This window comes from Coturnix japonica, chromosome 2, assembly GCF_001577835.2.
Source record: "Coturnix japonica isolate 7356 chromosome 2, Coturnix japonica 2.1, whole genome shotgun sequence".
Lineage (NCBI taxonomy): Eukaryota > Metazoa > Chordata > Aves > Galliformes > Phasianidae > Coturnix > Coturnix japonica.
Genome location: NC_029517.1, coordinates 90,737,845 through 90,761,689, shown reverse-complemented (window position 1 = coordinate 90,761,689; position 23,845 = coordinate 90,737,845). Strand labels below are relative to the sequence as shown.

The 23,845-nt window shown below is 36.8% G+C and overlaps 1 protein-coding gene across 7 annotated transcripts in view; it reads right to left on the bottom strand.

The window, feature by feature from the left end:
• Positions 1-23,845, bottom strand: part of DLGAP1 (DLG associated protein 1) — a 368,200-nt gene that overhangs the window by 192,285 nt on the left and 152,070 nt on the right. Inside the window, exon 4 of one of the 7 annotated variants that reach the window (XM_015855349.2) lies at positions 12,832-12,910. The exons of the other annotated variants lie outside the window; for them this stretch is intronic. The gene's annotated coding sequence lies outside the window, so the exon portion shown is untranslated. The remainder of the gene's footprint in view (positions 1-12,831; positions 12,911-23,845) is intronic. 7 annotated transcript variants of the gene reach the window in all.

Sequence of the window (23,845 nt, the reverse complement as noted above, 5' to 3'; positions counted from 1 at the left end):
AGGATTCTTCCAGAAGTCAAGGCAACACTAACATCTTAATTACGTTTGGAAGATGCAGTGATAATGTAGATCTGGCAAGGAAAAAAATCTTTTTCATGATCAGGCCTATTGAAAAAAAGGAAAACGAGCAGGCCTATTGAAAAAAAGTAAAAGAGCAAAATGTTTAATTAAAATGTACTGCAACCTTGACCCACAGCTGATGAACCAATCCATGATTATATGGTGCAAGCTCTGAAGGAAATCTTATTCCAAAATGCATGGTATCTGTTGCACTTCCACATCAAATGCTTCTGTTCCTATGATCAACCTAGCTTGACATATATTATGTTACTGCTGGAAGAAAAATAAATACAGAGGCCAATAATAGCTCTCAGGCAATAACCTGATTTCCTTCTCAGCTTCCTGTAGCTCAGATCTTAACTGAAACCCCAGGTTACAATGTATACAATTTAGAGTAACTCTGGTTTCTCTGTATGCTGGGAACTGCCTTCAATATATCCTGGATCTAATTTTGAAAAAATCCCACACCATCCCCCAACAACCCAGAATCAAAGGGTAACTTTAGAGGATCACAGTAGAATTTTAGAAGTATGTTTTCTGCAGACAGAGATTCTATCTTTTATTAGACAAGGCAAATGAGAACTGAGAACCCAGAGAAGTTCTGTTACAAGCTCTTTTTCAGATAAATGCTTTTGTGCATCACTCTTTATTAGTCACACTACAGAAGCGGATGTGCACAGTAAGAGAGATTAAAAGGTCTGTCAATGTGAAGCTAAATCAGCTGTGATTTCCAGCTGTGCAGCTTCCAATAACCTTTGTGAAGACCAATTTATGTAAATATAACTGCCTCATGACTGCACATGAACAAGCAGCGTCCACGCTGAATGTTCAGCACACTTGTATCCAAATGGGTTCAACTCTGCAACTGGGTGAGCTAGGTGAAGGAGGCTGCTCTTCTCCAATGATTATTAGCAGTAATGCAACCACTGAAAATAAAATGTAGCAGAACTTTGACCTCAGTCAGGCATTACAGAGTTTAAAAGAAAACTCATTTAAAGGTATTTCTGTGTTTCTTTGTCTAAATATAATTCAGAAGAAAATGAGTGTTTCTTTGTCTAAATATAATTCAGAAGAAAATGAATTCAAGAGCTAATCAAATTGTCTTGAAGATAACACTGAGCATGCACATTTAAAGAAAGTACTGAAGAATAAGAAAGAAACAGTCCAACATAAATTTTAGACACCAAAGAGAGATGAGAGATCTGGCATCTGAAATTCATACTTTTATGCAAAAGATGAAGGATGTCAACGAATGTGAACGGAAAAACCATTGTATTGGTTTCCATAGGTGATTATTTTCTTGAAACATCAATGATGTTGTGCACTATTTTACATTGCTAAGATATTACCTTTGAAAAAGTCAACAAGCCATTTCCAAATTTAACATTCTGAAGATGGAAAAAAGTAAAACTGACATACTCTGATTTAAATGCTACTGTACAGCTAGCTGTAAACGCTGCTGTGTCTTCAGTTCTATTTAATATTCTATTACATATAGTCAGAATGAGGAATCCCATTGTGAATCTCAGCAGAAGAAAACTAAAAAAGGAAAAAACAATAATAGCTAGAAAAAAACCAACAACAAAGAACAGGCAGTGTATTCCTACTCTCAGTTACTATTAGAGGTCATAGCTGGAGCTTCATAGTAAGCTGAGTGCCTGTCTTCTTACCATAGAACTGTAGAATGGCTTTGGTTGGAAGGGACCTCAAATCACCTTATCAGCTTAAGAAGTTACATGCTGCTGACTTTAAGGCGGCCATTTCACAGCCTTAAAAATAGAAGTGTCCCTGAAAAGCAAAACATTTATTTGGTAGCATGGAAAAAGCCCTGGCTGGTGCAAAGGCCCAGACTATTCCATTCACCATTTGTAGCAGCACAGGTGATAACACCTGAAGAGGGCATGTTTCTACTCATCAGCAGGCCTGTAACATCTTTGCACATCAAATAGATGCTTTCCTTATAGGATTTAGTGGCCTCTCAGAGATCCCTCCTCCCATTCAAGATGCCAAGCACACTATTAGTATCCCATTCACATGTTGCTACCTGCTGTTAAATGATGCCTGATCTCATTTCACTTGTAACTTTCTAATATGTTGTTCTTGCCTAGACAGATAGAGAAGGATGCAGATTTGCTCTGAAAAAGTTATGTTCATACCAAATTTATTCTTCTGGCAAGTTTTAGCTGAAAATAAAGTTCAAGTGCAGGATCTTTCCACTTTCCTTCAGCTGCATAGCTGGGCTTCCGGGACAGACTTTCATCCACTCTAATTCCATTTTGAAATGTAAAAACAACATTTACTGTAAATGGTCTTCCTTGTTCATTTTTTTTTTTTTTAGCATTTTAACATCTTCAGAATAAGACTAACGAGGTTGCTCTGAATTAAAAATGTAAATAACTCTGTCCCAGAAAGATGAAAACTCCATCTGTGTATTACTGGCATACTGATAGGTTATAGTAACCTGGACAGCTTCGGGAACTATTATTATCCAAGGGTACTTTTACCATTCTACACCACCTAGGATTAAATGTTCTGTCTAACAGTGGGGTTCACCATTCATGCATTAACTTGCAATCCAGAGCTTCCATGTACCATTCTACTGCACTGTGTGCTAAAAGTATTTTCACAGCTTGTCACTTTGCCATCACACCACTGACTTACTTGACACTATAAAAGCTGCTAATGGCTATGTCCAAAGATCTGATGTTTTCAACCCTTAATTACTGAAGGCCTGGATAAGTTTGTCTATCAGCTCTGTGGAAAGCTCAGGGGGGCAGATGCTTGCTTTTCTCTTGGTCATGGAATGGTAGCTCTGATTACAGTGTCCTGACTGTGGATACTGCATGCTTGCCTGAGAGTTGCTACTTCAGATCCTGCTCAGCTGAAGTGTCTCCACCCACACCTTCATTTTCTGGTTTCCACCTGTGTGGAGTTTCACACATGGATGATCACTGGAGGGCTGGAGCACTTCTACTGTGAAGAATAGATGGAAAAATCTCTGGGGAGACCTCATTATGACTTCCTGTATTTTAGTCAGGGCTTTAAAAAAAGACGCAAACCAACATTTATGTAGTCTGATAGTGATAGGATAAAGTACAATGGTTTTAAAATAGAAGATGGAAGTTTTAGATCAGATGTTGGAAGGAAATTATTTATTCAAGAGATGGCGAGGCGCTGGCACAGCTGCCCATAGAAGCTGTGGTGCCCCATCCCTGGAGGCGCTCAAGGCCAAGTTGGATGGGACCCTGGGCAGCTGAGCTGCTGGGTGGCAGCCCCGCCCATGGCATGGGGTTGGAACTAAATTTGTTTTGAGGTCCCTTCCACTCAGAGACTCTATGATAAGAAGTCTGGTGCTCAGCCAAGAACCATGAAGCTCAAGTCTCCAAGTCCTATCTTCTCTGATTTCTAATGAAAGGATCACAATTGACCATTAAAAAAACAGCAGCTGAGTTTGTCTTATGCAGATCTATTAAACTATCGTAATATTTTCTAAAGGACATGAGAATATATACACTAGCAAGGAAAGACTTTAAAAATCTGAGCTGGTACTTAAGGGGGACTTCTCAATTTAAATGGCATTTTATACATTAACAAAATGTGAGTTTATATTTTACATTAATTAAATACTGTCAAGTGTAATCTAAACAATTTAATGGTTGGCTGGGTCAATTAGCATTTTTCAAAGAATGATAATTAGTATTTTTTTTAACCTCAAGGTCACAGCACAGATCCAAGATCTTCCCAGTTAGAACACTGACATTAATTAAAAGAATAAACATAACATTTTCATCCAAAGATCTTAACATGCGCTACTTCTGTCTGTATTTCCTCAAAACACCTAAACAAAAATTGCCTGCTGTTAAGGATTAGGCTACAAGAAGTGTGCTGAGACACTGACAGAAAAGAAAAAAAAATACATTTTCTTCAATTACCACAGGAGAACACAGGCAAAAAGATTTTCTGCATAGACTGGTAAACTGTCTCAACAAGTTTGCAAGCCCGATACAAACATATGTCCTCTTTTACCCTCTTCTAAAATGGAAGTATTACCATTGACCTGACACAAAGTGTCATACAAATAGATAAAAGTGCTTTCAGCAAAGGTTATATGGTCTAAATGTCTGGGATCAATAAGAACACTAAAAATTCCCTATAAACTTGCCTCTGAAAGAAATTTCTGCACCATTAAGTACAAAACTACTTGCTTTGTATATGGCGATACTGAACCACTTATCCTACAAAAGCAACTGATCTACTGTTTCTAACACTATTAATTATCACATTGAACGCCTACACAAGGTGTATCATCATTTATATTGTAGGGTAGTTTAAATCCCAAGATGTCCATCTATAAATAGTGGAGGAAAGAGCTCCCTTCCCAGATGGTTTAGCAGCTTTTCACTATTTGTGAAAAAGTTGGCATGAGAATCTGACAGGAGAGACCCCGCTAGGAATCATGGTTTAGTTGAGGTAAGTGCTGGCCTGAGATCTTGCCAAGGGAATCTTTGAGTTGATTTATCCCAGGGAGATGAACAGGAGGAACAGAAAAGTATGATGTCCTGCTAAGGAAATGGAGTGAAACCACAAAGATAATGGAAGGACTTTGCCTGCAATCAAACAGAAACCTGCAGTTAAAACATATTTTAGTGCATTAGAAACAAGGCCCTTGAAGTGAGACCACAACAGGCAGGAATAGCATACAGGCGGCTTGTCTGTTTTGGAGGCTCCTAACACCTACAGTTTCTCAGACATTTGTATGGGGCTGGAAGATACAAATTAGGAGGGGCAGCTGAGCTGTGCCCTAGGGGAGCAATGGTTTCAAGTGTCTAAAATGGCAACAGAAGCCCAATTTTAGGTAACTGAATCCAACCTTTGATGGCTCATGCATGAGATGAATCAGAAATAGGGAAATGCCAAAGGATCTTTACCTTCTAGTTTTAATTTCGTTTGATTTTCAGCAGCAAAAGCAATGTAAAGCTGGTATGCAGCCAGAATCAGATCACCATTAGAAAATTACCCTTTTATACAAAGAGCTATAAGCATAATTTAATATTAATTATTCAATTTCAACTTTCTTGATTTTCCTTTGTAGACTGGTGACCACTACAGTCACCTCAACTCATTATTTTCACAAGCAAATTGTAATTAATATTTAGCAAAATCTAGAAATGGAAGCCTGTTGAAAATGAATGCAAAAAGGAAGACCTCTCTTTATAATTATATGCTTTCACAGAAAGGATGATATGCTGTACTTTACATTATGCTTTTCAGGTTGTTTCTTATCTATGAAGTCAATCAAATAAATACATGAAATAAAAACATAAAGTAAATGAGGCATAAACTAATAATATCCCTAGGTACTGACTACTTCTGCATGTGCACTCCTAAATCTTAAACATACTGTGCTGTACATCATGTGGGACACAGTTTTTAAGCTAATTCTCACCCCTTCTTCAGTGAGTTTCAATCTGCCATTCTCTATTGCTTTATTCTCTGATCAGGAGGAACCTACACAATGACTTTACAACATTAAAAATACCATTGATTACAAGTATAGGACTAGAAAGAAAAACATTCCACCTTGCCATAGCAGTAAAGCACTAAAACGTGCAGTTGTGCACTTCTATATGTGTGTATATATATATATATACACATGTATGTATATCTGTCCTTGTCAGCTTCAGAATCCTGTTTGTTTGGATCAAATTAAATATTTGCAACGGTGCTCAAATCCAAGCCTACTATCTTGATAACGCAACATATTTAGAGCAGAAATCAAAGGCTGTGCTGCTTTATAAAGCAGAGGTACCCTGTGATGTGTCAAGCACACAGGCCCTGCATTTCTGGGTAGAAGCCTTAAATCATTCTGCTGACAGGTGTGCTTAGGGAGAAAGAAGGGTTGTTTGTCTTAATGTCTTTCTCTATTTTCTGCAGCCTATTCACTCTAAATGCAACAAAGCATCTTGGAAAACATGCTATTGACGTAATTCCTTACTGTGGCTGAAAAACATTAAACAAAAATCATGTAGCCTTTGAAGTCCAACCTTTTTATTCTCTATTCTAAATAGTAAAATGAGGAAAAATTGAGGCTTTCATGTTAACTCTACCATTTTTATCTCTATTTTCTCCAGCAAACACAGAGAAAACAAATTGGACTACCACATGAACACCTGAATATCATAGAGAACTACACATCTTTTGTAAAATTTGATGGCGCAATAGAAAAGTAAACCAGATTTTTTTTTCTATCTTTGCATTTTAAAGTTTGCATTTTGCCAAGTTCTGCAGCTGTTCCTACTCAGTCCTCAGCAGCACAGAATGCAGAAACCTGCTTCTCATTGCAATTGTTTGACACAGATGAACAGCTGAATACTGGAAGAATCTGTACTTTTTCCCAGGTTTTAATCCTTAATCTATACTCCTATAAGTAAACTGCCATGTCATGTTTGAATAGAGTGAAGCATTCCTCACAAACATTCTGAATATATCTGGTTAAGATCTACTTAATACAGTACACAACAGCTCTATAATAGCCTCACACAGATTAACACAAAGACTATGGATTTACATGCTTTTATTAATATGTGCATTTAAAAAGTGCCTAAGCACATTCTGGCTTCTAGACTGAGCCATTTTTTGTCAGTTGTTTTAAAATAAATTGTCAATGTACTTTCAAGCAAAAAGATCAAAGTTCCTTTGATGAATTTAAAGGCATAAGGAGACAAATAAAAGTGCCTGTGCCACAGCACTGACAGTAGCACAGGAACAGTAGAAGGGTGCTGCAGTTCAAGTGGCATGTGCTCTTCTCATCCACACATTAAAATATCCTGAGAGCCTAACATAAGCGAGTAGCACAGGGTTGGCAAAAGTAGGTCTGCATGGTACAGCAACAGCTCCTCTTTGGCTGCTGTGCAGCCATGTTGTGCCAGGTCAGACAGGCTCAGTGAACAGAGGCACAAAACAACCATGGCTGGCATGGACCTCTGAAAGTCATCTAGTCTAACCCTTTGGTCAAAACAAGTCCAACTGCATTGCAAAAGCAATGCTTGTCTATAGAGTGCACATGAAACAGAAGGCACCTGGGATCCTGAACTAGCCCAGAGGTATATTAAAAGACAGATTGGTGCTTAATGTAAAGCAATAGTAAATAACAGACTGAGCTAAATCTGGGAAACAATGGTGTAATAAATGCCTGTGGTATCAATGACATTAAAACCTCTGTATGAATGTACATATATTCTTCCCAAAAAAATAATAGCCAAGACAGTATTACGTAACTTTACAGTAGTACGTAAACCCAAAAATTTTGGGGGAAAGAATTACAAAGACTTTAAAGAAGGGCAAGCCAGATTTTTTCTAATTCTTCACCTCATTTCAGATGCAAGTGTAATAACTTCCTTCCTTATGCGTGCAGTCAGCATAATATGTTTCTTACTCCATGAACTCTTACTACAAAGAGAGGATCCCACTGTGAGGGGCTGTGCACCCAGCAAACGCCAGAGGATTCTGCACCACTGAAGAGCTAAGAAAGCTTCTTGGACAGTGAACTGAAACCCAAATTCACCAAAAGCTCATTACACAGAAATGTCAAATCTGTCTCAGATGAAAATGATAACTAAAACCTGCTGAACTGTGCAGGATTCAAACTGAACCTGTAATGGAATGGCTGTAAAGATGGCTGTAAGTATCTTGAGACACCCCATATCATTAATGTACTTAGGTTATGCCTTTAAGAGTGAGATCCATTGTCTGAAAGACAAGCTTATTAACTTAGATTCTGACATTTTTGTAGCTGACATCAGCAGATGTCCTGCTTATAAGAAATAGGCAAAATATACTATAACAGTCTCTGAGTGTACACATTAGGATGAATGCAAAACTATTTTCAGCAGAATAGTTTTTCCAAGCTGAAAACATAAAAATGAACATTATCACACCATCCAAATTCATTTCTAAGTGCAAATGTTTTGCAATACAAAAATTATTTTCCATAATCCTGTTGAAAGATTGGCAAAGCAGATGAGACTCAGTGCCAATGTAATGGAAATGTGAAGTCTGTTCCCAGTTCTACTTAAATTGACCTTGAAGAAGCTCTCCAATATTTTATTTGTGTAAATGAACCACTGAAAGATACTCTGAAAGGTAGAAATATGAACCATGTGTAATGCGAAGGCAGTAGAAATATTAACAGCAATTAGCAGAAGAACTGGAACAGAAAATTTCTGGTTTCTGGGCTTCCTATCAAATGTATCTCTTAACATGGCAGGACAACAACATGGACTGTCTGTGTCTCTTCCACAGTTGTTCTGGTTCAGATAAGATCACACAATCTGGAGTTGTGTTTATCTTTAGGCATTATGTGACATAAATGTGAGCAACTGAAAATATTCACTAGTGGAAATCTGAAGATCCAAGCCACAATCATTGGCACATAGTACTTCTTTGGATACCCAACTCCATTCAATCTGTAATTGGAAACAGAAGACTTGAAACAGAATAAATACCAAGCACAACAAAGCTAATTTCACTGCATCTTCTGAGTATAAATTAGGCCTATAAATAATGGTTTAGGCTTTTTATAGTATTAGAATAATGGTAAAAGTATTAAAATTTTCCTTCAACAAGAGTACTGAATCATAACAATTGTCAGGGTACCCGCAATTTCTTCAGACATCTAAACTTTCTATCAGCATAATATTTCATTATATGGTTTGACTTTAGGTTTCATAATATTGAAATGGTTTTAAATTTTCCTATATGGAACTAAATTTATTAATAGTGAATTTTATGTCAGAATTATGCTGAATCTATTATCAGCAATAAATGTGTTAAGAGCATGTCTTATGAGACTCAACAGGGTTATTTAGTTAAAAGGAACTGAAAGCACTGAGAATTAAATCAAACTCTGAATTGTTATTTTCTGAAGGTAGGTTAAAGAAAGTAAGCACGTATCAAAGTGATCAATCCTATCAGCTCTCAAGTGGATTTCTCCAGGCCACGTTCTGTCAACTGTACATGCCTTTGGAGCACCATCAGAAATGATGCCTGATCCTCACTTGAAGGCACTTAAGTCATCAGCAGCTTGGAGGACTGACAGGAACCACTTTGATAAAAAGCAAACCGAAGACGGTTGGACTAGATGATCTTGTAGGTCCTTTCCAACCTTTTGATTCTATGACTGTGATTCTATAAGAACAAAATGTTATATGACGTTTGTAAAATCCCCCAACAGTATAATTTTTGTTTGCTTATGGTGCCAAAATACAGTTATCATAGCACTGGGCTAACATCTTCAAAGATGCCGGAGAAACATCAGGAAAATTACAAATTTGTATAATCATGACACACGGCAGATCTGTTTTTCAAACTCTTATCCTGATTTTAAGGCATGAGTCTAATTTTTTCAATTTTCCTTTTCATCAATAACTATTTTCTTCCTGTGATATGACAGGTTCAGGTCACTGTTTGATGACATAACAAATACTCCATTTCTGCCTACAGGAATCTATATTCCTGTATCTGTAAAATATTGTACCTACTGTCTACATGGGCTGGAGTGAAGAAACTTCTCCCTGTGTAATTTCTAATTTTTTAAAGAATGTTTCTTCTTTTGTTGTGGATTAACCCTTTCCTCCTCGCATACCAATTTTATGTTTCAGTGTTTCCTGCTAGACAAATGGTGCACATATTGGTTTGTCTAGAGTTCTTATCTAGACTCAATTAAAGCACAATGAAGTAGTTAATTAGGGTTTTTTAAGAGTAACATCATCTTACATATATCAATATTGCATTTGCCATTCCCTTTCATGGATCAGGCCATTAGCTCCAAGACATCTTCAAATGAACTTTACATTTACTGTACTACAATATCACTTTTCATTCACTAGACACATTTAGTTTCTTCAGGCTGTACGCAGGAAAACTCCAAGTTTGTGTTAGCAGTACAGTTATGTTTTATGGTATGTGACAAAGAATGTGAGAAACTCACTCTCTGCATTAAAAATAAAGTAAGTTTCTAATCCTCAGACGTGTGAAAACAAGATTCAAGGGAGTGCTAAAAACTCAGGAACCAGAAGATGAATAAAAGGAAACATAAATCAACAATTTCCAGAGCTTGATGGATGTTTTTAAACATCTGGAGCTGACATTACTGACTTTATTACACATACAAAATACGATAGGTCCACTGTGACTATCTTGTGATCTTGTGTTGTACATAAAGCTTACTTAGCTGCCTGGAAAAACTGTATGTTATGCTTAGGAGTTATTGATGATAACACATAATTCAACTGTGACTGGCCAAATTAAGTTGGAAGATATACATCAGTCTCTCAGAAAGAAATGCCTCCTGTTTTTTTTTTTTTTTTTTTTTTTCCATGGAAACTACAAGCTAAATGATGCTATTTGATAGAGCAAATTCTCAGCTACAAAATAGTATTTTTCAACATAGGCAATGCCATTAGCTGCATATTTTCAGCAGTGATGAGCAGGAGCATGCATGCTATGCCCATAACAATCTTCTGAAGAAGTACAAAATTATGCAGAAATGTGTCCTATCCTTTGTTTTCTTACAACAGATCCCGACTATCCACTCCTGTGAAACAGCAGTACGCCATTCACATTCATATGGAGGCTCTCAAATCATGACCTTTCATCACACAAAAGGAATACCAAGATATAAAAGTTTACTGTATATTTTTGTAGAACAAATGAAACATCAAAAGATCTAGATGTATCTCTGCAGACTGAGAAGACTGCTGTTCCGTGTTGCTGATAGGACTGGCATACTTCTGTGTTGTTAAAGATTTTAAAAAATATTTATTACAAGTTCATATAAAAGTTTCTATAAAAACTGTATGGGCACTAAAAGGAAGTTACACTAAATGTTATCATTTCTTGAGCTGTGCTCTACTGATAAAAATAAACACAGAACATAACATTCCAATATTACATATCTGAGTGCACACAGAAATTTTGTCTAAATTAGAATGATTACTCTTACTGTAAGCAGTTTCTTTACTGTTAGCACACAGTAGGTCTTGCCTCTTTTTACCTCAGGAGAAAGCCACTGGCTGAAGAATGTCATATCTAGTACAGCATCTTCAATAATTATCACAGAGATTTCTAATATTAGCAGCATTTATTTCCTAATTTTGAAGGAAAGCTTTCTTGCTTAGCAAAGTTATGGCTTTTAAACTAACTTCTTCCTAGAGGACTACCAACTAAGAACAACTAGTTCTTAGTAATGGTCATTTGGGTGCTCCTTTATAACTTCCTTCCTCATAATAATAGGGAAGTTATAGAAAGATAGCTGGGTTGAACTAAAGATGATGATTTTATCAGTCCTTCTAGCAAATCAGAGATTGAATATACTTACATACTTTTGAATATTCCCTCTGAAAAGCAAATCTGTTAGTTTTATTCATACCTTTCACAGAATGGAAAAATAAATTCCCTTCCTCTTTACAGTGGCCTTTGAGTTAAGTAAATGTTATGTAAATATTATAATATTTCTTCTTTGTTTACCTTTTTTTAAAAAAAAAAAATAAATATCCAAACAACCATTTTTAATGAAGTCCTTCATCTTAGTAATCAGTTTGCTAGATTTCATATCATATCATAGTATCATAGTCTCATGCGGGTTGGAAGGGACCTTAGAGATCCAACCCCCGGGATTCGAGCCTCCTGTGTAGCAGAGCGGCACTTCTACCACTTGCACCACAGGGGATTCGAACCCATCCCTCCGGTGTTGCAACGTGGCATTCCTACCACTGCGCCACCGGGACACACATTTGTGACATTTCAATTCCTTTCTCCTGAAGTTTATCCCACAGATCTTCATCTTCCTTCAAATAAAGTGTATAAAACCAGAAACAGAACCACATCTATAAACTTCCAATGCCACCTCTTTCTCTCTTGCTAAAAGTCTTATGAAAAAGTCCTTTCAAAACAGCAAATAAAACAGTGTAATTGCTATAAAAACAAATAATGAAAGTAGAAGAAAGACATGGTGAATCTTGTTTTTATTCACCAAACTTTACTTTGTTTTCAGATCACCAAAAAGGAGGTTTCTAGTTCACATGGACTAAAAAAAAAGATCTGAGAAACTTGGAAGTTTTGTGAAATTAATGTTTCATGTCAGATGAAAGCAAAGATGAAAAACTCCTCTTCCTTTTTATGCAAATGGAAAACCATATTCTCCACAGACCCCAAAATGAACAGGAAGAAAGAACAACATTTTGGAAGTCATGCTATCAAACCATAGAAATACAAAATGGCCCACTGGAGGGCAATTAAAACCAGCAAAGACCTGCACAAAAATAAGATGTAACATTTTATCATGTTCTTGATTTTATTACTACATCTTCCAAGATCAACTCAGCAGTTGCAGATAAACATAGTTGATGCAACTGCACTTGAGTATCTTTTAGCTTTTAAGTGTGAAGACACTCCTCCATGGTTGTTTTATTTGACTTGCTCAACACCTCTGATTTCAGTACATTTCTAGCTCAGTGGCCAGCTTCTCCTTCTAACGTGCTGTTTTAATGTAGCCCTCTACTTTCCAGAGTAGGACTTCCACCTGTATGTGCTCCTGCAGCTCTCTTCTGATCCACTTTATTATTTCAGATAGGAAAGTTAACAACATTATTCACACTTATTCAAAAAGGACTTATTTTGCAATAGCTTTTATAGGTCCTTGGCACTGGTCTGTAAACTAAAGTTTATGGCAAGGCCTACAGGAAATGAAAGAGTACATAAAATTGTTCCTACTTCATGGCACAGGTGAAGTCCAACATTCACCTTCCTTCATCCACAGCTCTTTAAAGGTTCTCCTAGGACCTGTCACAACCTGGCAACAGTGGAAACAGTAGTATATCAGCATATGGTTACATAAGAAGTAAGTGCAGGAGTCAATATAGTTTATAGGTGAAGTGAAGCATTCAGTATTAAATTAACTGCCTTCCATCTTGGGAATCAATACAGATGACACCTATGTAGGAAGCAGCCATTTCCCAAATAGCTAATTAGAGTACGCCTCAGAATAAGCAAGCATAACAACCAGTCATTATTGCAATTATTCATTCCTCTGCCAGTCACTTTGCCTTCCCTCAGTGTACATTAATGTACTTTATAGATGGCAAGCACAGTTGAACAAACATCATGTTGCACCTGAAACTACTGAAGCACAAAAATTGAAGATAGTATATTGATGATTCTGAGCTAGAGATATGAAGTCATTACCAAATGACAATAAGCTAGATGCTGTCATATGCCAGTGTCTTTAGAAAGACTCTCATACTGAATATAAACTGCAATTACATATCTAGAGCATAAATGCACCATTTGCTATGCAAGTTCAAACAACTGGTCCATGTGCAAACAAGCAAACACCAACAACTGATGACATGTATATTCTAGCCAGAACAGAAACACGTGATTGAGCTGTTTCAAGTATTGACTGCAGCTCTACTTAATTTGCATGCCAAGTTTCTGACATGTGTAGGGTTTATGAAGAAGCACAGAAATCTAAGTTATCTCTTTTTTTAGACTTCTAGACTCAGCAGTGTAAGAAAACCCCATCTGAGCTTTATTCATTGTACGACACATTCACTGTACCACTCCAGGAACAGTTTTCAAGTATCTCATTGACCAGGTATTTTTACCAAGCTGTCTAATGGACTGTAACAAGTTGCTATTTGTTTAAGCTCCCAGAGCCAAATCAAGCGATTACCACCAATAAGATTTCTAACTCAAACTTTTGATATTGTATGTAGAAGGTCAACATAAGTTCTAATCTTTTCTTACTGTTTCTTACTCCTAGGTTTCTCAGGACTCTATTTTTAGGGCCAGTTCGCCTCTGACTTTTTATAAATCATCTGGACATAGGAGTTGAGGGCACACTGATGATGGGAGCAGAGGAGCAATGCTGAGCTCTGCTCTCTGTGACAGCAACAGGGCTCAAGGGAATCGCATGGAGCTGTGTCAGGGGAGGGGCAGCTGGGGGTTAGGGACAGCTGCTGCACCAGAGGGCAGTGGGCATGGAACGTGCTGCCCAGGGCTGTGGGCACGGCCCCGAGTGCTGGAGTTCATGGAGCATCTGGAGAGTGCTCTCAGATACAGGGGTTGGATTTTGAGTAGTCCTGTGTAGAGCCAGGAGCTGTATTTAATGATCCTTATGGGTCCCTTCCAATTCAGGATGTTCTGTGGTCCTATATTTGCTACAGTAGAGATTTTACACCCACTCACATAATAAACATAAGTAAGATACTGCACTATCTGTGAAAATAGGGTACTGATAAATGTTAACTTCAAATCTCAGTTACTCTAGCATTTGACAAATTGGTATAGGCAAAAATACACCTGCACTGAAGGATACAAAACATGGTTTGATTCCAGAAAATCATTCGAGAATGAGGAAGAAAGGCAACATAAATGTTTTTATGTTAACGAAAGTGTGATAATAAATATTTTTCACAAGTCTTTTATCACTTCTCCTTTGACAGTATAACTGAGAAGCAGTTGCATAACATCAGCAGATCCATAAAAAAAAAAAGTGTTATGTCAACAAATGGCAGCCACCCACCAGCAAACACTGCAATAGGTCAGAAATAATACAACAGTAGGATGAATCCCTGTGGTATTCCCAAATTAAAAAGATCAAATATTGACTGAAAGTTATTTGGAACAGTGAATTGGCCTCCTTACATTAAGATTTCCAAATTTGATCATAGCTGATTAGTTCAATATGTTTCACAGTGGTATCCATATTCCATAATAAAACTTCAAAAGGGATTTACTAATTATTAGTGGGAACTTTTGCAATGTTGGTACAGTACTACAGTAAACATTTCACATCTTCAATTCTGATAAAGTTTTCAGTGTATTCTCATTTTCACATTAAGAAGACAATTCACTGTCTAATAGACCATGAAAGAGCGTGAATTTCAAGATCAGGCTAAAGGCACTACCGTATGAAGACAATATGATTTCAAGTTTCGGTAATATCTCCTTTAACTCCATTAACTACAAACTCTTCTACATACTTGTACCAAAGGCAGGGCATGTGATTTCAGCTAAATAATAATGAAGAGTAGGAAGATGACAATGTTTTTCACTTACAACTACCAGGCAAACTACCAGATGATCTTTCATTATGCAACTAATAATGAATAATAAAAAGTCTGGTTTATATTGAAAGAACTGAAGTCTGGTTTGGCCTTATCTTGAAATTCCGATTAGATTCTTCTGTCCCATGCAGGAGATGGACACAAAATTGCCTTACTTGCACAAGATGGTTGTTGAAAAGCATAATATTTGGCATTTTTACAACTTCGAAGGAGGCATACATTTACCTTTATCCATAACAGATCACAGTAGGCTGTCACTGGAATAAGTGGACACAAAAGCTCACTGAACATTTTGTTAATGTCCTATGGAGAGGAAGGCCACTTCATTAATTCTCCTGCAGACCACAAAGCATCTTTCCAACAAACACGCCATCTGTACGAGAAGGACAGCCCTCAGCAGCAAGGATGGCTATTTCTCATCAGGAGATCAATTTGTAAGGGAACAAATTTATGACAGTAGGTTGAGGTCAGGGCTCAACCTCACCTCCATGTTCATCCCACACTCACACAGACAAACAAGAGAAGAAAACCTCTCACTGGTCTAGCCAAAGTAGGTGACAATATTAACAGCGCTGCATATCCAAAGCTCACCATATAGTTTCACTTTATACAGACAGGCTGTGTTTCCACTGGAAATAAATGAGAGAGGTCTTGAGAACAAGGCAGTCGGCTAAGCTGTTGGCTAATGTTTGTAATTTCTCTGAAGCACTATTTAGTTACTTAAAATAAATTCCTCCACATATCATGCCCAAGCTGCTCTGTCACTAAGGATTAAGTATGCCAACAGCTTTTCTCTACTAGTCATGAAACAGTTCTATTAAACCTCCATGTTGGTACAGATGAAGGTCCCAGGTCTACCTGCTCTCTCCTCGCTGTCACAAGACTAATGCTGGTTTTCCCTTGGTAGGTGAAAGCATTCCAACACTGTGTGATAGGCTACTAAGCCTGCCCAGGGTGCTGCAATGACAGAGTGTGAAGCTTGTCAACTGGTTATATTTCCCCTTTCCCACTAAATCTGCTCTGAATTCAAACGTCAAACTCTGACTGAAAAGCAGGGAATATGCAAAGATGCAATGCTACACAGGAAAGTCCAAGACCAATAAATTAATTTACTAACTGGTACAAAGTGCTTTTTTAGCAATACAGTAACAGGAAACTATGTTAATTCACTGTGTTAGCAACCCAATGAACAGTTACTATAGCAGTTTTATTTAATCTAAATAAATGTTTTTCTATAACTTTGTGGTCCATACGTTTCTAAGGGAAGAAACTGCAGACGTCTGATGTGTGGGTGTAGCTTTTGACATTGACAGTTGTGCTTAATCTCTGCAAAATCACATTCTGTGGAATATATTGCTTCTCATCCTTTGCTATCTTACAATTACTATTTCTAGCCAATCAACCATATTTCAAGATGAGCTATTACATCTCCTGCTTGAATCAACACTCGCTTAGACTGTGAAAATGTTTCCTCCTTCTTCCTTGGTTAGGCACAGCCAACTTCTAAATGGATTATCAAGGAACACCTTTTCATATATTTAGTCATTTAAGTTGATTGCAACAGGGCTAAATCACATTATTGGTTCTTAATTTATCAACTGCTTGTTGCTCAAGTAATAGAATTTCAATATTTTCTGTTGTATTGGAAGTAAAGTCTGACATTAAATGCTGGTTTTGCAGATATATTCCATGAGTGCAAATCTTTAAAACATAAAAATCATTTTTACTGTTATGATTTTCAAAACCTAGTAATAGAAATTCAGTAAATGTCCTAGTTAATCTTGTTTTATTGTTCAGTTTTACTTCTGATAAGCACTAGAGTATCCTTTTGGTTTTATCTTAAAATTTCTATAAGAAATCAGGTAGCATTTCTGAAGTATGTTAGTGTCATGTCATAAAATCAGAAGATGTGAAACGATGTCAGTATAAACTCTGGGAAAACCTAGTTCCTTGATTTATTTTTTCTTATTTGTTGACTTGTATAATGTAAAGTATGTAACAAAGACTTAAAAAATATTCTGAAATTTTTCTTAAAAATATGGCAATTGGTCACAAGAAAAGACTGAGATACTACCACCTAGAAATCTGTAAGCTGTATACTGAATCCACTGAAATAAACTAGGATCCAATTAGCCCCCTATTTCCCCAAAGGATGCAGTGCTGAAGAATACATTTCACAAGCAAAGCTCAGCTACAATTTTTACAACAGTATAAGAGGCTGGTCATCTTCAAGCTAAGTGCAATCCTATAAACCAAACCAGAAGCATGGTACTGCTCCCCAACATGTTTAGGTAAATACACAGGATTTTTTTAAATCACATTTAATAAAACTTTTTATTCTGTTCTCCATTCCATCACACAATGCCACCACATTTCACAAGGGCTTTTGATTCAATACAACCAAATGGAGTGTCTATGCCTTCTGGATCCTCTAACTCAAAAAGTAAGTTGAGAACATAATGATAATTTTCTTGCAGATGAAAAATAATCTGATAGCTCACAAGAGTATAAAATGTCTATTGATAGGAAAAAAGATGGGGGAACCTTTCTACAGAAGCACCATGGTGTATTCCATGTCCATCACATCATGTTCATGATGTGTCTCCCCCAGAAAAATAATTAGAGGGAAGTTTCTGTGCACCAAGATACTAATATCTTGGCTACACTACTAGTTACTAGTGGTTCAATTTGCTTGAACTGTGTCATCCAAAATTAGCCTTGAATGAACTTGTCCTAAATGCTAACAGCTGCTAGAAATGCAGTTTTAGAATTTGTTTTTCTCACAGATGCTACCTCTATCTAAACATATTAATTCTCCTAAAGTTCAGTTATATATATTAAGAATTATTAAATTAATGTACATTTCATCTCCTCATTGGACATTTAAATACACAGAGCATGATGGAGAACTATTTTGTTTATCAGAATATCATACAGGATCAATAAAGAATTGTCAGTCGTTTATGTCAGAAAAAGCCAATCTAGATCTACTCAATAGAGACTACTTTTTCTAAATGACAGTATAATTTCTCATAAAACTGGTTTATATTTTTCTGTGTAGTAAGCTATATATTACTTGTACTTTTTAATTATTGCAGTTTCCTTTTCTTAACTGTTTTGTTTATTTCTCATTTTAATAGGATAAGCAATCAGGAAATTCTGTTCAATAAACCAACTCTTTAATTTTAGTGTCATAAACCTCTGAAGACTTATTTTTGATACCATGACACCCTATCTAAATACTGAAAGCCTCCAAAGCATCCAAAGTAGGGTGATATGTAATTTGGATCTACTTAAAAACAATTGTTCATGGAAGTGAATTCTAAGACCTTTTTTGCTATCCCTCATCAATGTGTTGGGCAATACAAGGCTTGAAACAATACTAAGAAAAGGCTATAGATATTATTATCTAACATAGTATTCTATTAAAACAGGAATGGACAGTGATTTGCTACCTAGTTCATTCTGCAATCCAGATATTTGTCAAGCTGTTATCCATAAGTTGGTGGAAAGAGAGTGTATTCTGATAAGCTTTTTGACCCAAGTTTTGTATCCATTGCTCTTATGAACACATCTATAAAATCCAAGGCAGAAATCTACTTAGTACCTTGCAATCAAGAAAATCTCTATTAAAAATGTATGGGGAGAAGAGGAAACAGCTTCCTGCCTGAAATCCACTTTGACATCAGTCACTTGATATTTGTTTGTTCTCTGTGTGCTGTACAGAATTACTGAAGCACACAGAAATGACACTTTGCCCTTGGGTGCAATGGAATGACAGATTAAATGAGTAAATAGAAGACTTGGAACTTTGTCCAAATGCAGAAAAATAAGCTACTTAAATACTTTCAAAGCCTTTTCATGTGTCTTTTTTTTTCTTTTTTTTCTTTTTTTTTTTTCTTCAAATCAAGAGTTTAATTATTTCATTAACCAATTTGAGTCTCAAAATAGTAGGGAGTATGAGGGAAATAGGCGGGGTACGCAGCTTGATTAGTTTACTCACAGCTATGACCGCCATCTTAAACACTTGATGTTAACCTAGAGGTACATAAATCTCTTGCTTAAGGCAAGACCAGCTGATACATCAGATTTTTTTTTTTTTTTTTTTACTTCTTATAGCACCAGAGTTCAAACAACTAATTGTGCTTCATCTCCAGAAATTAAACTTCTGATACATATTTAGACCCTTCACATATCTTAAGGGATGCTTTTTAAAGCCCAATGAAATAAAGAGTAAATTTTGGTTAAATTTTTTGCATCTTCTTATCAATTTATGATTTCTGTAGGAACTAAGGAAAAAAAAATTAAAACAGTTCAATACTGACACAGGTATTTGTTGTGGTCAGTTACCTACCTAATATTTACTAGCGAAAGCACAGAGACTCAAATTCATCACTGGACTAAAGAGAAATTTTAACATTTCACAAGGGATGGTTTACAAAATCTGTTACTCAGGTTAAATTACCTAATATCTTTTCCTTCTCTAAACCTTCAATAGATAACTGAGCACATCCATAAAAGGATGATCCATCATAGGCTATTCAACTTAAGTATGAAACTTTCATCCCACTAAAGAAACAAGAGAAAATTCTAGAGAAGTCTCTCTTTCACTGTGTACTTTAGCTTTCTGTTTTCCCATGGCAGTTGCCATTCCTTATGGCTGACAATAGGATACAGAATATGAGGCTAAACAGACTTTCAACCTTGTAAGATAGGGTTGTCATACCCACAGTACCATCAAGACACATTTAGACAGTATAGAGCTCTTCAGCATTAAAGCCAATTGAAGGATTTCCCTACCCTACCCACTCTATCCATCTCAGGCATTCACCTCAGTGCTGTGTCACAGAGAGGTCAACTTTTAGTTGCAATGAAACAACTGTAGCTTCCTGATGGTGTAGGCAGAAATCCCTTTAACTACACCATTACTGTACCTTGTATTATGAAACTGAAGGTTCAGAATTCACTACATGCTAAATGCCAAAAGACTCAGGGAGCAGGGAACTAGAGGAGAAGTTGTGAATGCGTGTCCTCGTACAGAGGTTAAAAACATAAATCCATGGTACACAGGGTAGGCTAAAAAGGCAGTGACGACATTAGAGGCAAGGAAATTGCCTGCTGTTCATACTTCCTGCATTCAGAAAAAAAATATGCTTTCTGTATCCTCTTTGTTAATAAACAGAAGATCATTAAAGCAATGGTTGACTCATATAATCTATTTCACCTCTTGGCTGAAGCAGCTTGGCAAGAATCCAGATGGGACTTGAGTAATTCTGCCAAGAGGCAGCAGAACTTTCCAGAACATGAACATTGATTTAGATCTGGCCTTCCATTAGAAGAAAAAAAACCCACAAAGAGATTGTTACTTTTGTAGTATGTTATTCTCTGAGATTGCTACAGATGTGTAACTGCACAGACATATCTGCTCAAGATGAAAATGACTAACAGATCTATCACAGAAGCTTCTTCCATTCTCAACAGCACCAGCTAATGGAATAAGGTACAATTCAGCAGAAACACATGATCAATCTGACATTTTAAGAATCTTATTTCAGTAACAGCAACAAAAGCATTTTCCTCTGCTGTTCCCATAGGTCAGAATATGCAAAAAAGCTGCATGCATTTGTATTTTTTTGTTAATTTATGTAATTTTATAATTTTTTGTAAAAGCTTAATTCTAATATCAGAAGTGTTGTTTCCGTTGAATATTAAAGTACCATAATTCTAATGAACAGTAAATAAATTGAAAATTTTTACTGTATGGATATATATATTTCCTCTTGTGAAATGTAGGTAATCTCTACTGAATTGTAAAGAGATTGTGCATTATTGTGGCTTTCAAAACCAACTACTGTCTCAAGGATCCTTAAACATTTCAACCAAAATTATGTCTTACATATAGTACTGTAAAGAGATAAACAGGGAAAACAGAGCTAGCATAAATATTAAGCAAATGAAATTATTTGTAGTGTATGTTCAAGGAAAAAATGAACACAGTGGGCTGAATGCACAAAAATCATTATCTGAGATATTACAGCAGGGGAAAAGACAATGTAGGAGTTTTTAAGAGCAAGGAAGAGGGGTAGTGCATTCTATCATCAGATTATACAATTATGGAACTGATACTTTTTTGAAACCAAAGGAGATTTATCTACAGCTTCACATTTACAGCGCTCAATGGAAAGGAATCTGTTTCAGATTCATAATGAGAATCTGGGGAAATAAAGAGATGCGTTCTTCCAACTATAGATAGACAGGACCTCTGGCACAGCACCTGCGCTTCAGATTAGCAGAAAGGTACTGTGGCCCAAAGAGAAATGCCTCAAGAAATATTTACATCACTGTGTGTGACAGAACAATCTTGCCAAATGTCCCCCAGAGAAAGGTGCTGCTAGTGATTTATGAAAAATCAACTTTTCTCCCCATGTAGGCTGGATCAAAGATTTAACAGAAAGAGCTGGCATGAATTAGAAACATACAAAAACACCACCAAGACACCCTAACAAGCAGTAGAAGCAAGATATTATCAAAATACATGTTCTCTTGCGATATTTCAGGTGCTTTCAGGACAATTATTGATGCCATGTCATAGACACAGCTAGCTACTTCTGGTGCCAAGGCAACAGGCACACTTTCCAAAACAGAAGTGGAGAGAGAAAGCCTTTTCACACTCAGTATTGTCCACTCATGCATTGCAGGTGAGGATAACAGTCCACATTTTCAATAGAACTCTGTCAGTGCTCTACAAGAGCAGCTGTGAGACCTCTTAGGGGAATTTTCTTCAGCCAACCTTCAAATGTTTCACTTTCAGGTTACCTGCTAAGGAAAGCTGGGCACAGGATGGCAAGCTGCCTTGCCCAGAAATCACTAAGACCAAAAGCAAAGCAGCTATCAGGACAAACATCTCCCCAGCCCAAGGTACACTTACCAGAAGAGCTGAGCTTTATCCTCTCACAATACCAGTTTGTTGGTGGGTTGGACACACCAGGACAAAAGAAATACCTACAGGAGTGGATAGAAGGATCTGGGCTTGTTTAGCTTAGAGAAGTGAAGGCTCTGGGGAGACCTCACTCTCACCTTCTAGTACTTGAAGGGAGCACATAAACAGGAGGGGGAATGTCTGTCTACAGAGGTGGATAGCACTAGAATAAGGGAGAGTGATTTTAAACTAAGATAGGGGAGGTTTAGGTTAGAAGTTAGGAGGAAGTTTTTCACTCAGACGGTGGTGACACACTGGAACAGGTTGCCCAAGGTGGCTATGGATGCCGCATCCCTGGAGGCATTCAAGGCCAGGCTGAATGTGGATCTGGGTGACTGCTCATGGCGGGGGGGTTGAAACTGGATGATCTTTGAGGTCCTTCTCAACCCAGGCCATTCTATGATTATATGATTCCTCTTACCACACAGGAGCATCTATCTTTTATTATTTTAGGACAAAAAGGAAATATATATTTAAAAGCACAAGCAGTAAAAATGGAAAAATATTCAGAATATTTTGAAACAGAATTTGTCATTCCTGTCAACGTCTTGTTTTCTATTCCGAAAGAAATGAAATGAATTCAAAGTGGTTTTCAGTTTTGTGTTTTGAAATGAAAACACATTAACCAAGGTAGTTTTTTCCTTGAAATTTATCTTTTTCTCTACTACTTTTGACAACTGTATTGCATCTCATGAGCAAGTGGAAAGCCATTCACAATATTTAAAAGGTTTTCACTGGTGTTTCTCATTACAAGTCAAATTTATGCTATTGATGCATAATCCACACTACAACTGCATGTTAAGTGTACTGTTCATTTGTTTTCTTTTTTTCATTTTTTTTTTTCCCAGTATAATGCAACATTTATACTGTTTTACTGAAGAATAAATCACTATGAAGGGAGCTAATCTTAAATGTACAGAGACCAGATGGCCTGAATTCATAAATGATAAGAACACAAGGAACTGCTGGATTCATCTCACTCATGCTCACACTAATATGTTCAGAACAGCTTCTTAGGCTTTCCCCAGGCCGTCTAGCCTTATGAGAAACAAACTGTGGTTCAGGAGTCCAGCGAGAAAGTTTATTCTAAATTATGTACAGCCTTCAGTCTTGATACACAATTACAGGAATTTCTAAAAGTTTATATAAGCAAGAACAACCTCTCAATGCGTTTCCTTCACTACTTTTCTGAAATTCTGCATCTAAAGCATCATATCTGAGAGGAGTGGACTGCTTGCATATAGGGCTTTCTCCACACTGGCAGCAGCAGATTCTGATAAAGTGCTTAGGGACACCAAACTCAGCTGTCTCTGGCCTTTTGACACCTACACTGAGCCTACATCATTCCAAAGCCCTACTACTTAAATCAGATGATTAGTAAAAGAAACACTAGAATGAGAGAGCACCTGAAATTAGTGACAATTTGAACTGATGAAGCATTGACACCAGGTAACACCAAAAGGGACAGAAGGTGAAAGAAATGAATTTTTGTGATTACTGCAATACAAAAATTTTTTACCGTGCCCAGAATTTCTTATACAATATGCACCGCTGTTACTGCTTTTTGATGTGCTTGTATTTTCGTCTTGAGAAATATCAAAAATGCACTAAATTTATCATGGCCTTCACTTACTCTTTTATTTTAAGCAATGAAAGCAGAGAAAAAAATGTACTGACA